At 39.6% G+C, this 22,737-nt stretch overlaps 1 pseudogene; it reads right to left on the bottom strand.

Moving 5' to 3' along the window:
- Positions 1-15,325: 15,325 nt before the first annotated feature.
- LOC111546441 lies at positions 15,326-16,528 on the bottom strand (annotated as a pseudogene).
- Positions 16,529-22,737: the final 6,209 nt, after the last annotated feature.

Consider the following 22,737-nt stretch of genomic DNA (forward strand, 5'->3'; position numbering starts at 1 on the left):
ATTACTGTTTATAGAAATGGCTGCATCATAAATAGCTTCTAGGTTCTACAAATGTATTTATGCATATGTGGATAATACAAAGATAATATATTTGAAGCATTAAGCCATTTTTAGTTGATTCCTTGCACTTGTCTCTGTCCAGTCAGCTTAGGAATTGTATATTCGAGACAACAAGGAAGAGATGATATAGAAAAAACATAAATTTAAAAAAATTAATTGTTACTCTTCTTTATTTTTCCAAAAACCTGGAGCAGAGGTCGTAGCTTTAGGAGAAAGTCTTCTCTTCTCACTAAACAGGAAAAACTTTCCAGAGTATAAGATAAATTATGGACAATAGAGGTTTAGAAGGAGAACATGGTGAAACAACATGGGAAGTGTGGAGGCAGGATTTGGAGAGGTGCATCCACTCAGGTGAGCTCCATCTCATGCCCTCTGGAGTTGTGCGGTATATGAATCAGGTCCCACAAATAGTCCAGTGCATTTCAGCAAGTACTGTGTTTCTTCTGGTGGAGATGTTAGTTGTTCTGCCTGTTGTCATCTATTAAAGAACAACTTTCAACAGTAGTTAGATTTCCAAATGGCCTCTGAAACCGCTAAGTCAGCAATCAACTTACTCCATGTGGAAAATTCTCTTCACTGCATTTCAAGAGACCTAGAAGACCCTAAATGAAAAGTAGTCCTAAAGATAAAGGTAGGAGAGGATTACGTCTTTGGGACAACTAGCAGGACAGACTTCCACCCACAGGCTAAGATAGTGGTAAATCAAACTCCATGAGACATGCATTAGTTTTCAAAATATGCCACATTGCCTACATGTTTATCTGGTTTGTGCTACTCACATTCCATAATCTCCAGGAATCCTGAAGTGCAAAAGATACACATGCTTATGGGTTCCAGCCCAAGGGGAAGCCATCCCTCTAAGATGTGAACTATGAACTGACCTTCAAATGAACTCTCCCACTTAACCCCAATGTGTCATTTCCAGAAAATTCTTACATTACAGTCACTAGTGAACTAGACAAATGGGTATCTGTGAACACCCCAGCTAAGAGGCACATCTGGGTAAAAGCAATTCCTGCTGGTGGCTGAGTAGTGAGATGTCTTAAACGTGGATGGCAGCCTCAGGGCTTCTGAGATTATCACACTTAGCAGGCAACAGGGCACTGACAATTTCAAATGGGGTAACAGCTGACAGCTGCAACCCTTTCCTTCACAAGTTCAGTGGGAGCCAATGCTCTTGGGCTACATAAATGTCCTTTAACCAGGAAAAAGTTGGTGCATTTTACAGGAAAGGGCACTGAACTTCTGAAGATCCTGAAAAAAATGTCTTTTCTCTGATCCAGCTACCTGGTCCCCAACCCCAGGAAAATGCCTTTGTAAGATATCTCTGTTTCAGCTTGTTAGTGGATAATGAGTACATTATTATAGTTATCTATTGTAGAGTAACAAATTACCCAAAACCTAGCTGCTGAAAACATCAAACATTGTCTCATGGTTTCTGTAGTTCAGGAACCTGGGCAGCTTAGTTAACCACATGACCCTGGCTCGAAGTCTCTCACAAGGTTGCAGTCAAGCCACCCGTGGGTCTATAGCACCATCTGAGGGCTGGAGTCCTTCACTGCACATGCGCTCCACAGGGCTGCCTCATGACATGACAGCTGGCTTCCTTGGAAGGTAAGTGACGAAAGAGTGAGAATGGGAGACAGAAGTCATGGTCTTTAGTGACCTAACATTAGAAGTAACATCCCATCCCTTGCTCTGCATTCTGTTTGTTAGATGTGTCAGTAAGTCCAGCTCACACATGAGAGTTGGAGATTACACAAGGGTGTGGATACCAGGCAGGCAGTGGATATCACTGGGGTTGATCTTAGGGCCTTCCCACTACAGTGGAGAAAGTCAGTTTAACACTTAAGATCCTCAAATGTGTCTCATTCTGCCTCCAAGGGTCCTTAAGGTTGCTCCGTAGTCATTTTATTTTTCCTCATTTCATTCCGCTCAGTGTTTGCCCTGAATCTTTTCTGTTCATGTGATTCCTCACCAGTTTTTCAGAGGACAAAGCTCATCAATTTCTACTTCATGACCAAAGATAAGTCATCTATTTTCCCCTCTAGTTTCTTCCTTTACTTCAGAATTTAATCTACGTATATATCAAAATCCTCTTTTCTATTTTGTCTCATCAAAAAGGAATGAAAGTATGAAGGAAATATAATTTTGCTGAATACTATCTATTGGCCAAGCTCTGTTGTGAAATATATATTATTCAAATATATAATATATAATATGCACATTAGATATAATATACAAAATATTTCAAAATATGTTGTTATATATATTTTATATAATATGTTATATATTTTGAAATATTTTGTATGTTATATCTATGTGCATATTATATAATATGTGTACATACTATATATTATATATTATAATTATTTATATATTATATGTTATATAATATATTATATATTATAAACAATATGTATTTGAATAATGTATTTCAAAATATATGTATATTCAAATATATAGTATATAATATAGAAACATGTATTTGAATAACATATTTCAAAATATATAATAAATATTATTATATATACTATATAAAAATTTATATATAATATATACATATATACAATAACATACTTATATGTATATAAAACATATGTATATACAATAGAATATGTTCCATGATGTAAATATTCCTACTGTACCCTATATATACAATATACATATTATATATAAAATATAATAGTATTTCACATATAATATGTATATTAGATATTATATATAAATTAATTATTTAATATGTTCTAGAAAATGTGGTAAACTTGACAGCTCATTGTCTCATTCAATCTGTACAGCATTTTGTACTTGGCATATCTGAGATTTCCATAAGCAAATTAACTGGTTCGAGGTGAGACAGCTGGTGAAGGATTGTGGCAAAGCTGTCATCCAGGCCAGCATTTCTATTCATCACTGTTTCCTTGTCTCTAAACTGGTTCACATCCTTAGTGTTGATCCTATCTCATCCTGCCTTGTTTAGAAGCCTGCACCTTTCATTGCTTCTATTTTTTCATTTCTGGTCTTAGTAACTACAAACTGACTTTCAGCTAATAAGTGTGAGCCTCTCTTATCCTTAATAATAAAAAAAGACACAAAGAGAAGAAAATAAAATAAAAAAATAAAGCCTTGTGCCTTCGACTGTCGCCTTACTGTATCTTTGCTCCATCTCTTCTTGATTTGTCTCCTCCTCCAAATGTCTCAAAATAGAGACCGTACCCCGTGGCTCCACAGTTTTGCCTTTCCCTCTCTGTTCATCCTCTGGGTTCCATGCCTCACCCACCCTCGCTAAGGTGGACAATTAACAGAACCTTGGCTCAATTCTTCTCCTTCACTGCTCAGGTACATTTACCCTCCTCAACACCTTTTTCTTAAAACACCTAATTTTTGTGGTTCCAGTATTCATACACTTCTTTTTTCGTATTTCTTACCAGTCCTTCTTGATCTCATTCATTTACATTTTCTCTCACCTCTAAAATAAGATCGTTGTATTAGTTTCCTAGAACTGCCATAACCAAGTACCACAAACAGGGTGGCTGAAAAAAACCCTACATTTGTTTCTCTCAGGTGCGGAGGCCAGAAGTCTGAAATCACAGTGTCAGCAGAGCCACGCTCCCTCCGAGACTCTGTGGAGAATCCTTCCTTGCCTCTTCCTGGCTTCTGCTGGTAGGCTTGATCCTTGGTGTTCCTTGACTGTAAGCGGCATCGCTTCCATCTCTGCCTCTGTTGCTACATGATATTATCTTTTCATGGGTCCGTACTATGTCCACATTTCCTTTTCTTATAATGACACCAGTTCCATTGGATAAAGGGCCCATTCCACTCCAGAATGACCACATCTTAACTAATGACATCTTCAACGATCTTATTTCTAACTGAGATTGTATTCTGAGGTACTAGAAGTTAGGGCTTTGACATATTTTGGGGGAAATGCAATTCAACTCACAATAGTCTTGTCTGAGATTCTGTGCTATATTTTCTACTCTATTTCCTGAATCACATCTCTATCCACTGCCTCTGGGTAATGGTGCACAAATTATGTCATTTTCCCCAAATTTTGTACTTTGCACCAATGTTCTCTTGAACTAAAACAAGCAGTTTCAAATGCCTAAAACACCTCCCCACTTGGATGTCGCATGGGCACGGTAATGTAAATATTCCAGAAGGCCAGTGGCCAATGTGAGATGACATACACCCATAAATGTCCAAACCACCATCCTTATTCACTGAGACTCCTGCGGCAGCCTCCAATCTAATCTCCACTTTCACTCTGCCTCTGCTACCATTCTCAAGGTGTCCAATATGGAAACCACAGCCTTTTATTCCACAAAACCCCATGACTTCCCATTGACTTGGGGTGTGGGGGCAGGGATCAAGCTCCTTCAAAACTGTAAATATTCCACAACTGTTATACCATGAACATCAACTGAGGCAAAAAGAGTTCTGCAATTTCCTGGCCCTCGGCCCTCCAAATCTTTTGTCTCCGTGGACATGTGAGTCCAACCTGAAATTCTCTGCCCCGACTGCAATCAAAACCTCTCCCTCACCGAATTTGCTCTTTTCCTCAAGCGCTCATCTCTAAAAACAGAACCACCATTATCTCAGCCACTCAAAAGGAACAACTGCCTCATCTGTACATCTTCCTTTCTTTTGACCTAATATATTCATTTGGTGGCCAGAACACGATGGCTGAAGTCCTGCTCTGTTTTTTTTCCCCTTCTCTTTTCTTTCTGGCTCTATAGATACACTCCTAGCTCAGACCCACATCTTCTCCCAACCAAGGCATTGCAGTTGTTTCTAAATCACCCTTCCTGCTTTCAGCTTCTCTCATTTCCCAACCCACTATACATAGTGAATGCATTACAATATTTTTTAAGTTATTATTATTTTTTAATTGAGATAGGGTCTCACAATATCGCCCAGGCTGGTCTCAAACTCCTGTCTCAAGTGATTTTCTCACCTCTTCTTCCCAAGTTGCTGGGATTACAGGAGTGAGCCATTGTGTCTGGCTCCATAAAAATGTCTCTGAAGTGGAGTTCTGATCATTATCCCACACCTTCTTCAAAACCCTTGGGGCTTCCAAAGGGCTACATTGTAAAAGCCTGTGGTTCTTGAAAGGTCATCAAGCCTTCAACAGCAGACAATGATAGTGCCTTTCCAACAGGTCTTGGCCTCCCCACTGGGGGCATGGTGGAGAGTGCCAGAGTCAATCCCCCCAAGAAGAGCTCTAAACAATGAGGGCAGGAGTTGGTGGATACAAGCCTATGTTTCCTACCTTCTCAATAAGACAGTTCTCAGAGGATCCTCAGCAGTTTAAGTACACAGTGGTAACCAGTGCCATGTATGCCATATTGAAGTCTGAGGCAAAAGGAAATATGTACGCTTCTGTGTACTTGTTTTTATGTTTTTATAAATGGCTAATGATTTTAATAAAAATATTACTAACGTTTGCTTCCATGGAAACCAATAAAGTAAAAGTACAGTTAAATGTTTTTGATATAAATACAATGTTTAAGTTTAAAATAATGGTGTGAATTTTAATGCTTGTACTTTTAAATTTTGCAATTTCTTTTTCGGTTACTTAAATGTTCTGGAAAAAATTTCCCATCTTAAAAATACAAAGAAAGGTATTCTTACATATTGTCTTTTTCCACAGGCTCCTATACGGCCTAACACAGTATTGTTAGATCCTGTCCTTATTTAAAATTGTAATAATGTGTGTATCATGGATTTTTCGTGTTAATTTTGATGGTTTAAAATACTGTATTATAATATTGTCTATATTGACTACTGAGTGTTTGGCAATCCCATAAATTCAGCAACCTGGGTGAGCTTCCCTCTCCTCACACTTGTCCTAGCCCTAGGAGTAATCTGCTAACTCAGGTTTCTTTGGTTGATTTTCCTCCTTTCCCTGCCTCACTCCCCAGTTCCCTCACCCTGCTTCCTTGGATTATTTCCCAAATAGACTACTTAAAATCTTTATCTTGAGATCTGCTCTTGAGAGAATCCAAATGAGCATATCATCTGTGGTGCAGCAACAATGAACTGTCCCAGAAACAGTTCCCCCTCTGTCCCTCAAACCTAAGCTCAGCCAATTCAGCATGTTTCTATTCCTACCTTAACTGTGATAACATATGTGAAAGCCCACTATCAAGAAGCACCGTAACATTGTAAGTGTGACATCGTAAGAAATATGTTTAGTCCTCGCCCCTTGTTCTTGGCACAGAGCTCTTAAAACCCTGGGAATTTTCTGAATGATAGGAATGTCTATTATTATTCATAAGGAGCTCCTTTTCATCACATCTGAGTTTAGGCTAATGAGGTGACTTATGGCAGGTACCCTAGATAGTCTTAGGATGGGGCTGGCTATAAGAAAGACCAAGTGATTAGAAGAATGAAACTTTTATCCCCACCTGCCCACCTCTGGGAAGGATGGGAAGCTGGAGATTAAGTTCTATGAAAACTCTTGAACAGTGAGATTTGATGAGCTTCTGGATTCGTGTGCTGGGAGGGTGGTGCACCCCCACTCAACATGCACAGAAGTTTCTGCATTGAGGGACTCTTCCCCACCCTATACACCTCATCATCTGCCAACCCTTTTTAATATCGTTTACAATAAACTGGCAAACATAGGCATTGCCCTGAGTTCTGTGAGCTGTTGTAGCAAATTATAAAGGCTGAGGAGGGGGTTGTGGGAACCCACAACATGTAGCCAAGTTAGAAGTGTGGGTAACCTAAGGACCCACTACTTACAATCGGTCTGAAGCAGGAGGGCAATCTTGTGGGACTGAGCCCTTAACATGTGGGATCTGTACTAACTCCAGGTAATTAGGGTCAGAATTAAATAAAATTATAGGAAACAGCTGGTATCTGCAAGAGAATTGCTTGGTGTGGAAAACCCACACATGTGGTGTCAGAAGTGTTGTGAGTAAAAAATAGATCTTAGGAATGAGCAGTTGTTATTAGCTTCCTGTTTGTTCTTGAAACTCGCTCTCCCCAGCATTTCTTTATTCTGTGTTCACAAGTTGAAAAATTACCCATGCCACTACTCTGATGAAGGCATTGTTTCACATCTCCTCACTCAGATTTATCTCTTTTTTTCAAACCCTGTTCTCGTATCTTAGTGGTAATTCTTATGATGGCCTCCATCCCATGTACCTTCTACTCGGGGCATTTTAATACCTCTTGTCACCTCTATTAGACTGCCAGTCTCAAAAATGTGGGCAGTGTCTGCTCAACTTTCTAAACAGCCACAGAAGCCTACCTTGCAGTGGACACTTGCACATTAAATGTCTGGTGAATCAAATTAAATGAAGAATTTAATAAATTCAGAATCAATGCATTCAGCAACAGAACTTTCACTTGGGTGAACAGAGCAGGTGGAGATGTACACAAATCCATTCAAAGCACAGCTATCAGGGAACACAATGTACCAGATAGCTGTGCTGCCTGGGCGGTAGGTTCAGGAACATGCTGGCCCAGCAATCTGGAGGTGGATTTGGCAAACAAGGCTTCACAGAAACTTTTTGCCTCACCCACCAACACAAGGCTCTACCTTTGCTGTTACCAAACTCTTTGTGGCCATGTTGTTTCACTCAATGTGCATCAAATGAAAAATATTCCTAACAGGTGTTCCCAATCAGGTCCAGAATTAGGGTATGAAAAAAATAGCTGGTATTTGCTCTGATTCTGATGATAGGGTTGATTTAAACCTTGGAAAGCTCTTTTCAAAACCACCTGGCAGAACATCACAACACACCCACATACACCATTCAGTTGGTATTTAGAGGACTTCCATAAATCACCAGGCTCTCCAAACTGCTCTATGGACAGCTGAATTTTTCTTGGCCATGATTAAACTGTTCACGCCATCTTCTCCCCTACTTCGTCAACAATTCAAGGGGTTCAAGGCTCAAATAAACATTTTATATTCCACTTCACAGTCTTTCTATGCTATTTAAGTTGTATCAAGTTGCTCACCACAGTATTATTTATAATAGCAAATTGGGAAGAAACCTAAGACACAGAAGAGTCATAGGTTAAGCAAATGACCTGTATTCAATTTTCACAGGATTGCTTATAGGAAAAATTATACTGATAGTAATATACTACTAATAATATCACTAATAGTAATAATTTGGATTATGTAAATATGGATGGTTATTTTGTCTCTTCCATTTATAATTCATTTTAATGCATTATGAATGTGTAATCCTTTAATAATCATAAAATATAAATATATAATTATAAAAATAATACATTTTACACACTTAAAAAATTAATTGTGAAGACATCCTAGATTGGGGAATAAATCGTAAAAGATGGACATTTGGGAGAGGGAAGTTCTAGTCCCATTCTTTGCCTTGATGAAAAGACACTTAAAAATTCTGAATGTGTGTGTTGGTTATGAGATATCCAGTTGTCATATTTGTAAATTGTTAACAACTGACTACAATAAGGATCCTGATTTGTGGCATTTGCTAATTCCAAGATGTAAATATACCCGTTGTAACCAATTCCAAGCCACAGATACAAAGTCACTGAATATGGAGTGAGTAGAGGTGCATGATTTACCTTGCAGGGCTACAGGAGCTGAGTCAGCCCCAACATACCACTGACTTCATTTTCTCCTTGAGCACCTCTCTGAGCCAATGGCTAACCATCTAAAAATGGCTCTTAGAAAACAATTATCCATGGTCAGTTTGAAACTCCTCTCCCAGGAGCACAGCTTTCTAACAAGACAAACTCACTCACCAAGATACCAGCTAGAAAGAGCACACTCACATTACCTTGGCCCACCTGTCTACTCTCCCAGAGCCCTCTTCTGCATCCTGGACCACAAGACTTGTATTCAGTTCTGAGGCCCTAATATCAAACAGGAAACTATATACTGGACTTTTATCAAGGGAATAGCCCAGTTATGAAAAATGTTAAATATGAAAAACAACATATGTGAAGAAGAGCAGTAAGCAGATTTTGAAATTTGTAAATAAACATGAGAACACTAAAATATCATTGAAAAACTCATTAAAGAACTTCAGGGCTGGTAGGAACTTAGTAAATACTGAAACCAATATTCTGAAGAAAAAAACATTGAATCCCAGAGAACCCTGACTGGTTCAAAGTCAGGTTTCAATTCAATATATTCTGATGGCTTTTATTATTAATGTGGCACCATATAGAAATTTATGTTAGCTTAAATTTTAGTAGGATTATTATAATATAGTACTTATTACAAAAACCCTAAGAATGTTTTTTATTTTGTCCTGTGAGGAAGATGTAAAGTTGTTTTTTTAAATGTCTTCAAAAGATTCATATTCTATGAAGAAACTTTTTTGACACTTAACAGGAGGCATTGATGTTCACTGTAAATAAAATTCTCTCCTCTACTTTTCTGTTTTCTTGTGTGAAATAGAAGCACGGCTGCCCTGTTCACCTCTTTCTATTTCATCAAAGTGAGAGTGGCCAAAGCATACACTGCAAGGAAGCCACATCTTTGACTTTGCTGCTGGTTTAGTCTTTGGGGAATGAAACCTGAAAATGACTTCCTCAGAAGGAGAGCTGGGCAGTTTGTTCTGGCTGTTACTACCAGAAAGCTGCATCCTGTCACAAGTGACTATGTTTCTGAGTGAAAACCTGAATGTTCTGAAACCTCATAAAAGCTAACCAGTTAAACATAAAACAGCAGAAAGCCAAATTTATATTCATACTCATATTCTAACCATCATGTTTATTAATGTTATAAGTGTGTCTTGGGGTGTACAAACCAACCCACACACATCAGACAAACTACAAAGGCTTTTTGATTTCTCTACATTAATTCCGGTTAGGATTTCAATGGAGTGTTTCTCATCAGTTGCATGCAAATATACATTAATAGTCTGTGTCGCTAGCTGGAAGGTAGATTCAGTCTTAGGATGAAAATTAGCAATTTATGCTACAATACAAACAGTTTAAAAGCAAATTACTAGGTTGACAATTTAAAAAATTATTAGTAACACAACCAATTGTTTGTTTACCATACATTTAAGAAAAACTTAAAAAGCCAAATAATTCTCTGGCTGACAGACAAAATGAGAAACCTTCATTACAGGTTTTTTCTGGGTAATTTTAAAGTGGGATTAGGAGGTATCCAATAAGCAAAGAACAATAATTTGGAAAAATAATCAGAAGGCCCATTTCTCCAACAGATCTTACTTCTGTGGTTGACATTTTTTCCTTCAGTGGGTGTAAAATTGTAAAGAATCCACTTAGTACCGTTCCACATTCACATGCTAATTTATAAAATTTGGACTTCAGTATCTTTCTTAATAGAGCTCATCAGAATAGTTTAAGAATGTTATTTATTTACTTACATAGTTATCTACCTACTTCTAGATCTGGAAGGTAGCATGAGAAGAATCATCCAATGAGGACACTGCTCAGAGTGTGGTCCTCTGACTCGCAGCATCTGCATCACCTGAAAGATGCTACAAGTGCAGGATCTCAGACTTCACCCATAGACCTACTTTAGAGTTTACATTTTAACCACATCCCAGAAAATTCAAATGCACGTTAAAGTTCAAACAGCCCTGGTGTAGGTTCATTTTACACATTAAGACATTGAGAAATTGTTCCACATACTCATAGCTGGTTAATGATTATCAAAACTCAAGCCCAGATTTCTTGAATTCCAGAACTCTATCTTCTTCCTGCTTTGCTTTCTTCCCTTTGGCACCTTCTTAGGTAATATAAGTAACTCCTTCCATACAACCACTTAAAATTTATCCAATCACTATCAATGTCCATCATTAATGCCAATGCCAGCTTTGGCTGGATCTGTTTCCCTCAATGACTTACATTTTGTCAACTTTTTTTTGTTAATATGGTCCCACATTAGACATTGACACAATGGCTGGCAAAGTTAAAATAAGTGTATCTGTATCCTTTGGCAAAGACAAATCTACTCGGGAAGACTGAACAAGGGTCTTTGGAGTATTTTTCAGTTCGCCAGCAAATTAGAGACACTGTCCCTGCCCCTCCTCCCCTTCCATTCCAATCAGGAAGAAGCAAAAATGGGCCTGAAAATAGCCTGTATTTTCCTAGAACCAATAAAGTAAATGGAACCTAATTTCAAAAGGGTGGTTAAGTATAAACCAACTGAGGGAGAAATTTTCAACTTATAACTTTGTGTCAGGAGGAGATTCACAGCCGGTGAGAGTGATTTGAAAGCAGATCATAGGAAAAATCGGTTCTTCTATCACTTTAAGAGGAATGAGTTGAAGAATAGTTTACTTTTTCCGGTCTCTTAAATCATATCAATGAAAAATGACAGCCATTATACAGCAGGAAAGAAAGGAGGAGGGGGCAGCACCAAAATTTTGTCATTGCAGAGGCAACAATTCACTCAGTATTTCAGTTGAAAGTTTGCAAACAAACACAAGAGATTTGCAATGGATTGCAATCATAAAGAATTCTTCAGGGCAGAGCATGGTGGCTCACGCCTGTCATCCCAACACTTTGGGAGGCCGAGGCAGGCAGATCATGAAGTCAGGAGATCGAGACCATCCTGGCTAACACGGTTAAACCCTGTTTCTACTAAAAAATACAAAAACTTAGTAGGGCATGGTGGCGGGCGCCTGTCGTCCCAGCTACTCGGGAGGCTGAGGCAGGAGAATGGCGTGAACCCAGGAGGCGCAGCTTGCAGTGAGCCGAGATAGCATCACTGCACTCCAGCCTGGGTGACAGAGAGAGATTCCATCTCAAATAATAATAATAATAATAATAATAATAATAATAATAATAATAATTCTTCAGATTCCCTGTCCTACCATGATTCTTTTAAGTTAAAGTCAAAAGGGATCCTGAGACACTATTGCCATTTGACACATGTGAAAATGAGGCTGAGATGAGTTGAACAACTTTCTCAAGGTCACATAGTAAGGTACAAAACCAGGATAAGGATCCTGTGTTTCTGACTCTCCAGCCAGTGCTCTGACTTGGCAAATTTCCTACATTTCCTGCCTAAAACGTTTGCTGGATTTCCAAACAGGAATCTAGCTTAGTTTTTGTTTTGTTTTGTTGGGATGTTTTGTTATTGCTTAATGCATTCCTATAAGAGACTTTAATAAAACTAGAAAAAATTTCAAGATCTCAGGGAAATAACAAAAATATGTGGGTTCATTTTTGAGGAATCTATTATCTGGAATTTAAAATGTTGACATCTTTTTATGGTAATAATATTTAGACTTAGAGATCTGGGTCAAGTATGGGGAAGATCAAGAGAAATCTGTTTGCATCCATTGGCAAAGAGTAGTGCATTTAGGAAGACCAGACAGGGGTCCTTGAAGTCTTTGGGGCTTAATTAATATCTCAGTAGTATGTACGGCTTTTTGGTACTGCTCCTACTTCTGTTTTCTAACTTTAGGGAATGAGAATTTGGCCTCAAAGCTACAGACAGCTGTGAAATTCAATGCTCTATTGGAGCATTTTAAGCAGAACATTTGGCCCTTTGGAGGTAACTAAATGGGTTTCACTTCTACAGATTTATAGAACTTGCTCTTTTGCCCAAATTTCTACCTCTTCCGGCTGACTCACTCCCAGCTCTTTCAAATTGAGCCCTTCATTACTCACAGTCTGTACAATATGTAAGATAAGCTGGGATCAAATTCATGCAAGCCTGGCAAAGATTATTTCCTTTCAGATGCTAGAATTTTACCCATCTCTTTTTCTACCATAGCGACATACTGGAAAGTACAAATTGCAGATCGTGTAGTCTTGCAATCCAGGAATGAAGGCATGGTCTACAAATGGTTTTCAACCTTGGCTGCCCATTACAGTGATCTCGGGAGCTTCAAATAATCCCACGTCAGGCTGCTTCCCACTCCAATTTCATCAGAATCAGCCGGGTGAGACCCAGGCATTGGCATTCTTTAAGCAACTGCTCATGTGGGTGCAATGTTTAGTTAAGTCTGAGAACCAGTGGTTTAAAACAGCTTTTCTCAAACTTTAGTGAGAATTGGTTATAACCTGGATGCTTTTAAAAACAGACCCCTGGGTCCAACCACTGGTCAGCAGATGAGTTGCCTCAGTGCTCCTCAGACTGCAGCTCACAACCAGCACAATGGCATCACCCAAGAGCTTGTTAAAATGCAAATTCCCAGATTTTGCTCAAGACCAAATCACAGGAAGTGGAACTCTTAAATCTTCAGCGATGATGGTGTACACTAAAGTTTGAATACCATTGGTCTAAAGAAGCTAGTAAGAACTGTATAACAATGATAACAGCTGAAAATAATATTGACAATACTAATATTTCAGTCACCCATAAATTGCTCATTCTATTGTTTGATACCACATGTCCCTGATAACTGCAGAAGGCCTGGGTTAAATCCATTTGTAAGTGGATTTCCCATCCTATCTCGTTCATCTGAGTGAACCTTGATGATCCTCTCTCAGTCAGTACTCATCAATGCTGAGGTTTCCTCAGAAGATGAGACCCCTCCTTGCTAGGCTACACCTCCAAAAAAAATTAATAGCAATATATCTGTCAAGGGCCCAGATTCTCACTTTTGATCAAGGCTAAAAGAGGGCAATTTAATTTGAAAGAAAAATCCAGGGCATATCATTGGGGAAAAGTATCCAGGATAAAAATATATGTGGGAGACCCAGTATATTGCTCTGGCTTCAGTCAGAAATGATGTTCTCACTCAAGCCTCTAGCCTGCTTCATGGGGTCCAAGCAGGCTCTGGACATAAAGCATAAAGGAGAAAGAGCTTCTATTTGGATGCATACTTCTATCCCATTTTTCAGCCCCTCTTTCTCCAATACAATTCCCTGGATAAAACAACTGGTCTCCCTCTCTTAATTACTGTCATCTGCCAAATCACCTGAGGTAACTGAGTCGCAGCATTTATTTTATTTTTTCTGTTCAGCCATTGTCTCTGTGGGGTAAAAACTTTTCTAGAGTTGAAACAGTGCATCAAAGTCACTAACAATTTCAGGGTCAACTTTCAGTATTTTCTCTTTTTTTTAATGGAGTCTTGCTCTTGTCACCCAGGCTGTAGAGCAGTGGCACTGTCTTGGCTCACTGCAACATCCACCTCCCAGGTTCAAGCAATTCTACTCCCTCAGCCTCCAGGCACCTGCCACCATGCCCAGCTAATTTTTATATTTTTGGTAGAGATGGCATTTCACCATGTTGGTCAGGCTGGTCTCAAACTCCTGATATCAAGTGATCCATCCGCCTCACCCTCCCAAAGTGCTGGGATTACAGGCATGAGTCATCACACCTAGCCACTTTCAGTATTATCTTTATATCTTTAGCCATGAGCAGTATTATAAGCTCTTTCGAGCTAGCTTTTTTTTTTTTTTTTTTTTTTTTTTGACACAGTCTCTCTCTGTTGCCCAGGCTGGAGTGCAATACCGCGATCTTGGCTCACTGCAACCTCCACCTCCTGGGTTCAAGTGATTCTCCTGCCTCCGCCTCCCGAGTAGCTGGGATTACAGGCCCCCGCCACCACGCCCAGCTAATTTTTGTAGTTTCAATAGAGATGGGGTTTCACCATGTTGGTCAGACTGGTCTTGAACTCCTGACTCAAGTGTTCCACCCGCCCCAGCCTCCCAAAATGTTGAGATTACAGGTGTGAGAAGTCGAACCCAGCCAGAACTAGCTTCTTTTAACCAGCGGAACTCCAAAACTGAGAGGAAGTTTAATCACCCCAAAATCTATGGCTTTGGTATGCTGATTATTTCAACATATCAATGGGCATTTGAGGAACAGCAACATATCGAGTGCATCTGGGGAACGACAAATGCAAAAGAAGGGCTTTTCTTACCTTCTGTATCTGCCTAAGGAAGAGATTCTTCAAAAAAGACTCAATTGTCATGAATCCCTTCCCCTGTAATCTTGTCAACCAGGGAAGATGAACTCAAATTGCAAGAGAGAAGACTGGAGGTTGACTCATGCCCAGACAGACTATTAACAATTATCTGAAGGCTGCTCCCAGACAACTTTTTCTTTTTAACTCCTGATTTTATTATTTAATTTCTTTTTTTCATTTAATGCAGTCTTCCGTGGTTGGGAAGCCTCACCTCCCAAGATTAGAGTCAGTTGGAGCTGGTTGTTGTTGGAAAGGAGTGGGTTGGGGAACTGGGGTCGGGGAGAAAGGGAGACCCCCTGCTCTGCTGGGGGTCCTAGGTGGAGTAGAAGAACTGTACTTCACAAAGTCTGGGGTGTGGTGGGAAGGGGATGAGGCAAAAGTAGCAAGCTGGGGAAATGCGACCCACCTCAGTCCCCAGCTTCATTATCTTTTAATGTTTCCCCACTGGTGGCATTCTCTGCAGTCTTGGAAGCCTTTCTTTTTTTTCTTTTTCTGGGTTTCTTGACTTGCAGAACTCTGAAGGAGGGCCTTTAGCTCTGCATCCTGGACCTTCATCTCAGACTTGTAGAGGTCAGGCTCAAAGGGACCACTGGTTATCTGCATGGGGCCACTGGGCATGAGCAGAATTGCAAATTTAAACTGGGCAACAAATTCCCCCTCCTTCTCATAGAGCACATTAAATGGTTGCAGCAGTCCATGCTTGGTGCACTCCGCCACACCCATCCAAGGCTTCTTCTCATCTTCAAATGCTCTTAAAGTAAACGGCATGGCATCAAAATGCCTTTCCACCTCACTGAGGAAGGCACGTGAAGTTTTCATTTTCAGTCCGTACTGTTTGGAGGGATCTCATTTGTAAATAGTGGTTCTGTGTCCTGCATGGTTGACCTTGCCCTCTCCTGAGCTGACGAGAACATCCACAGCATATACTTCATATACCTCAAACTCAGCTTTTTCTTGGTCCTTCTTCTGCTGGTCTGTGGGATTCTGGATAATGTTTTTTTCACCATTGATGACATGCTGCTTCAACTGGTGTGACAGCATACCTTCTATCGGCATCCAGTTAAATGAGTGGGCAACTTTGTTTCACGCTTCTGTCACTTGTGTGTTCTGATTTCTAGGTTTGGCCAGGCATAGGGCAGCTTCAGCACAAAGGTGAGCTGTCTTAATAACATCTGCTTTCCTCCCTGTTACTTGGGTCCCCTGAGCTACATCAACCACAAAAATATGAGCTACATTAGCGATTAAGCCGTCCACATGGAACCCAAGGTCAATTTTTACCAAGTCGCCTTCCTTGAGAATATAATCCTGGCTGCTCTTCAAAGGGAAGAAGTGACATACAAAGTTATTTACTGAAATGCTGGTAGGAAAAGCAATACCTTTCTTCATTTCCTTTTCTTTCTTGAAGATTTTCCCTGTTTCTTCCATGATCATGGCATGACCTTTCTCACACAGGCTCAGTATTGACACACCTGAGCTAGATGCTTCCACCAAGGTCCGAAGTACTCGGTTGGCCATGTTGCACCGCGCCTCCCACTCACCCCGATCTTATACTTGGTCACCACCAGGTCCTTGGCAATAGTTTGCTCCTGCTGCTCATCCCTGCCTGACATCTTCCTACTACCACCACTGCAGTCTCATGTCCCCTGAGCCGCCTCCTCTCCCAGACAACTTCTATTACCCGAGAAATTTTACCTGCATAACAAGACCACCTCTACTCATCATACATTTTTTCTTGTCATCCTCTCTTAACTTGTGTGGGCATCACCCCCAAGAAGCCCTAAGCTGTAATTTTTTTTTTCTATAGCTCAGGAAACTATATAAGCTTCAATCATCTGACCAATCTTTGAGTCTCATACTTTTGGGGACTCCAGTGCCTATATATGTAATTGTTTATATTTCTCCTGTGAATCTGCCTCATGCCAATTTAATTTGTAGCCCAACCAAAGAACCTAGAAGGGTAGGGGAAGCAAGTTTTTACTTCTCTACAAAGGGCTCAGATGATCTGATCATTGATGCACAAATCGTGACTTCCTGGCCTCAATCTCTCTGAGCTCCGTCACAAAAGCTTTGAACTTTTGAGCACAAGTTGGTCTTTTTCTTCCCTAATTAAAATGCTACCTCACTTCACTGTACAAGGTAAAAACAATCACTAATGTTTCAGACACTTGATCGACATCAAGGAAACACATTGGAAAATTAGACCAAATATTTTCACTTTGAAAATTTGAGTGGCAGGACCAGGAATCTGCCTTCTTCAAAGAAAGAAAGAAAAATAATTCTAAGGTGAAGCTGACCTAAGTTAAAACTTCCCACAGAGAACAGCAAGCTTCCTGTGTGGGGTATGGGTTGTGCATAATATTTTATTATTTCCCACACATCTTAGCTTACAAACGTGCAAAAGGAGCAGAATGCCCAGAGTCAGGAAAGACACCCAGATTAAATAATTGCAAAAGAGGCTTAAACAGTTGCTAGCTTCCAGTTTGGGTTGCTCTCTCTTTGTTATGAGTTTTTATACAACAACTTTCCCCCTTAAAATTATATTTAATAAGAAATTAGGTTCACCTTGCACATTGAGATATCTTCACCTTTAGGAAGGTGTTCTGTAACCAAGAAGCTGAATGCTAATTCAGGGGTTGCTATGGGAAGCAATCTTTTCTATTGAGCAGGAGAATAAATAGTTGCATAAATTCCTAAATCAATAGTGGAGACTGAATAGGATATAACCAGGTATTTTAGCCTCTAAATATAGTTATGGAGCTAAAAGATAATATCTTTCTCTGTAAAATCCTAATATAATTATAGATTCTTCAGTAAATTTTGTGTTCACCTTTTGAAGCTGATTGTCAGTGTTTTCTCAGAGTTTTTATATAACCCTCCACCCGTTTGTTGAAAAAAGAACCCATTATTTTAGTCAGATAAAAGCAGCTGAAAAAAAAAAATAAAAAAAAACCTGCTGATTTTTATAGCTTGGAAAAGGAGCATGCAGAATTAGATCCTAATTAATGAATGCTTAATGAGCCAGAAGTGCTTAATGAACATTAAATAATAACAGTAAAATAGGTATGCTTTTTAAAAAACATGATCTACCTGAAGAACTTTGTTTCATTTCTTGAGAAATGCGACTATTCATAGGATGGATCTACTTTTGCCGATCTCTCTGTTTTTCACCTGAGGTCAAGGAAGATCTTTATTGTCTGAATCAGTGGGCCCCATGCCTCCTGGCTTTCAGGTGGATCCATCCAATAGGAGATTGGAGGGAGGGAGCAAAGTGCAATTTGGCTGCCCCTGTGCCAGGTTACTGCAAGTTGGCTGAGATTCTACCTCCAGCCACAGCTCCTAGGTGCTAGTTGTTTCTTCCTCCCTTAGCCCATTCCATCTTAGGAACGATAAAGAGCCCCTCACTATTGCTAGCTCCAGAGGCTTCACAATTCCTTGTTTCTCTTAATCGTGCCCACCACCTTGTAAACATGTTCCTTTAACTGTCCTCAACTTCCCCACTTGAGTGTGCAACTAATTCCTTCTGGAGTCCTGACCACTACTCCTAGAGAGTCCATTTGCCATACATAATAAAATAGCTGTATTAAAAGGCACACTTAAATGTTTATTTAAACACATGTTTTTAAACATATACTTTAAGATATAGCTGTGTCTTTGGGCTATTTCAATGCCAAATTTGCTACCTCTCTGTTGAAATAATTTGTAGGGTCAAAAACACTCGCTTTCTTATATTCTTATGAATCATTCTGCTTCATAATTTATATTTTATTTACATCTTGTTTCCTGAATATTTTCTACATCTTCTCTACCATAGTGGATGCTCTGTGAAGAAGCTCTCTAAATGGCTTTTGTACTCACATAGAAACAAAAACAGACAGCAAGAAAGGGGTGTAAAAACTCAACCTGATACAAGGTGCTGTGATGATGTTTTCCTCTGTGTGTCTTGTCTTTGACTCCCATTGGTAACCTTCATTTGACAGCTAATGCCCTTTGAAGGGTGACCCCTAACTTAGTATTTGTTCTCTCTCTATTCTAGATTCTCTTGGATAAATCTATAATTTGTAACTCATGAGAGACATTGAGAAAAAAACAAAAACAAAAAACAAAACAAAAAAAAACTTTGACTCTCAGCAAAGTTGGCAGGTACTTTATCTTGGAGCCTTAAGGAATGGTGAAATAGGGGTTTTAGATAGGAATAGGGTGTCTTTCTCTTTATCTAGCTCCTTCCTCCAAAGGCTCTGGTTTCCTCCATATCCTAATGCCTGAGACTATCTCCCTTGACAAAGAGGAGTATGCAAACATCAGGAAGGAGGCAGAACCTCTATTCCCCTGGCAGAGACTCATGTCATTAGCACAATGCTTGAACAAGGCTTGGCCCTCTCTGCAGCATCATTGGGTCCCTAAAAGAATAGTAATTTTCCAGACACATTATCAATTCTTAGAGGAATACTGGGCGATTATGTGTTAGGAACTTTCTCTGTGCATGATAATGTTGGTGGCAAGGACCTTCATCTCTTACCAATCTGTGAGTAATACACTGGATAGAGCCCCAGGGAGCTGAAGAAGCTAGAGCAGCTTTCAAAACTGCCTAATTTGCAACTAAAGAATAGCTTAGGCCCAGAGATAAATAGACTTGTTAAGTTTAAAGTGGAAAATCACAAAGTTATAAGCGAAGTGTAGCCACATGTACCTATGACTAAGTCTACATCACCCTCTTATTAAACTTAAAAATAGACTCTTAAAACAAGCTGGAAGAATCTACTAATGCCGAACATATGCAAATCCTACATCCAACAATTCTACTTATAAGTGTATACCCAGAGAAAATGTGTCCATAAGTTCAACAAAAGATATAGTAGAATATTCACAGAAGCACTGGTCCTAGTGGCTAAAATCTAGTAGAAGTTTCCAAATTGTCCATATTTATATAAAATATATAGATAAATTAATGCTATATGGAATGAGAAGTAATGATCCACAACTATATGCAAAAATACAGATGAATTTCAGAAGCATGTTAAGTGAAAGAAGTAAGACAAGAGCACGTAGTCCGTGACTCCTTTTATCTAAAGCACAGAAAAAGGCAAAACCAATCTGTGTTAACCAGAGTAAAGATAGTGATACCTTTTTGGGGGCACAGTGACAGGAAGAGAGACTTAGGGGAGGGTTTTCATTATTCTGGTAATATTCAGTTTCTTGACTGGGGATAGTTTCTAGTTCAATACATTTTCTAAAAGTTAACGCACCTCATAGAAAGAAAGGGTGGCTAGGAGTCCAACTGATTTAATGCACAATCATTAATCTTGGCCAAGAGCCTTTAATCTTCCCTTAGAATAGGAACAGAGCTGGATTAATGGGTAGTCCATCCAGGCAGCTGAGGTGCCATTTTATGCTAAGGCCTGTCTGGGGATAGGAGATATAGAAAATTGTACCTGTCAGAATTTCTTCCAGAGATGGCATTGCACATGTTTAAAAAATGATCCTTTGATAAACAGTTAAATTTAGTAGAATACCCACAAAATAGTTGCAAAGACCTTTATTATGCATTAAGAAAGCTGATTAAAGAAAATGGCTACAATTCTTTAATAACCTCTGTAACAGTTTGTTTTTAGCATTTAGCAACTATTCTCTACTTTCTCTTTTACTGTGGGCAAAGAATGTGTCCAGGCATTGATGCTGGGCTTGGCTGGGTGACCTGCTTTGGGTAATAAAATGTTAGTAGACCTGAACTGTAATCTGCATTTGTAAAGAGAATGTAAATTTCTTGCTTAGTGTTACAATGAAAAGTGGAAGCACTAATATATAAAGAAGCTGTTATCATTTCTGTTTTATAGGTTGAGACTATAGATTCTTCATTTTTAACAAGCTCCCAGGTGGTACTGATGATGCCAGTCAATATACCACACTTTGAATACATGGTTTTATATCACAATGTCTTCATCTATAAAATAGGGACCATAATACCTACTCATAAAGTTGTTTGGGGGCCAATTCAAATGCTGTGTCTAAGTTTCTTAACACTGTGCACAATGAATGGTCATTTCTCTTATTACCTTCTACTCCATCTGAGACTATAAAAGAGGAGAGCAAATACATGTGGCAGGTTTTGTATAAAAAGTATAAGATATGGGCAGGCGCAATGGCTCACCCCTGTAACCCCAGCACTTTGGGAGGCCGAGGCAGGTGGATCATTTTTGGTCAGGAGTTCAAGACCAGCCTGGCCGACACAGTGAAACCTCATCTCTAGTAAAAATTCAAAACTCAGCTGGGTGTTGTGGTGGGCACCTGTAATCCCAGTTACTCAGGAGACTGAGGCAGGAGAATCGTTTGAACCCAGGAGGTGGAGGCTGCAGTGAGCTGAGATGACACCATTGTACTCCAGCCTGGGCAACAGAGAGTGACTCCGTCTAAAAAAGAAGTATAAGCTATATAATGAGGACGTGAGTTCAATAATATCTGTGTCACTCGCTAGCTGTGCAAAGTTGGGTAAGTCCTTCAGCTTCTGTGAATCTCAGCGTTCTCATCTGCAAACGGAGATCATAATGCCAACTTCTAAAGATTATGGGGATTAAATAAGGTGTGTCCCTGACACATGGTAGGCTCTGGAAATGTGTGGGTTGATCCAAAAGTGACACAGAATTCAATGTATTTAGGGTCTCTGTGACAGTCAAAAGTAGTGAATAGTGGCACCAAGGGACATTGTCCTGTGAGTTTCCACTGAGCAACTACTGTATATGCCATGGGGAAACTTTGCAGGGTGTTGGTACATGTCCCAAATTACCAGAAGCAGTTAGAGAATGGGATTCCTTTAAAATACAGGTCTATTCATGCCCCCTCCCTACTCAAAACCTTTCAAAGTCATCCCATCACACAGTAAAATGCCAGATTCTCAACAGGCCCTGCCTGGTCTGGCAACTGGCTGTTGCTCCAAATGCACCCATATTCTCTGGCTATTCCCCACTTTGCTCACTCCATTCCAGCCCCCCTTGCTTTTTTCTCAAAACACCAAGTACATTTCTCCTCCAGGGCTTTTTCACATGCTGTAACTGTGTTTCATCATGGAACATTCTTAACCCAGACATATGTGTGACTCGTTCCTTCCTTTTACTTTTGTCTTAGCTGATCTCACATCATCAGAGGGCCCTACCCGACTGCCCATTTTCAGATACCACTCTCATTCCCACAACATCACTCTGTAATATCCTCAGGACTCTTGGCACTAACCAATATCCTATTATATAATTTTTGTTTGCATATTTTCTGACTCCACTGTGAGAATCTTAGATTCATGGGGAAGAGATTTTGTCCCTTTAATTCACTGGTGTATCTTCACCAGATGCATAAGATGCTTAATAAATATTGTTGAGTGGAAAAGTGCCTCACTGGAAAATTCCAATCTGACCTGTAAGAAGGTATGCACAGATACGTTGGTTGTCAACACAGAGGTTTTGTATGAGAGATTGTTTTTGTATTTACATTCATTCATGCATTCAATATTTATTAGGCAGCTATGTCCTGCCTGATAATCTTGTAAGTGTTCAGGAAATAGACCAAAATAAATATTAGAGGAGCAGGAAGTTTGGGGGTCATATTGTTAGGATTGACACGTGTGGAAGGAAGGGAAATAAGACTGAGAAGAGAGAAGTGGGTCCATGGAGCAGTTGCAGCAGAGGCCTCAGCTCACCTACCACAGAGCTGTGGACCTTGGATGCCCTTCAGAGTTTTCCTGAATTGAGGTAACAAATTTGAGTCTTTGTACCTTTGCATCCACAAGTCACTGCACATAGAATGTTCCTGGGGAAGAGCATGACAATGGGCAAAA

Source organism: Piliocolobus tephrosceles, chromosome 20, assembly GCF_002776525.5.
Source record: "Piliocolobus tephrosceles isolate RC106 chromosome 20, ASM277652v3, whole genome shotgun sequence".
Lineage (NCBI taxonomy): Eukaryota > Metazoa > Chordata > Mammalia > Primates > Cercopithecidae > Piliocolobus > Piliocolobus tephrosceles.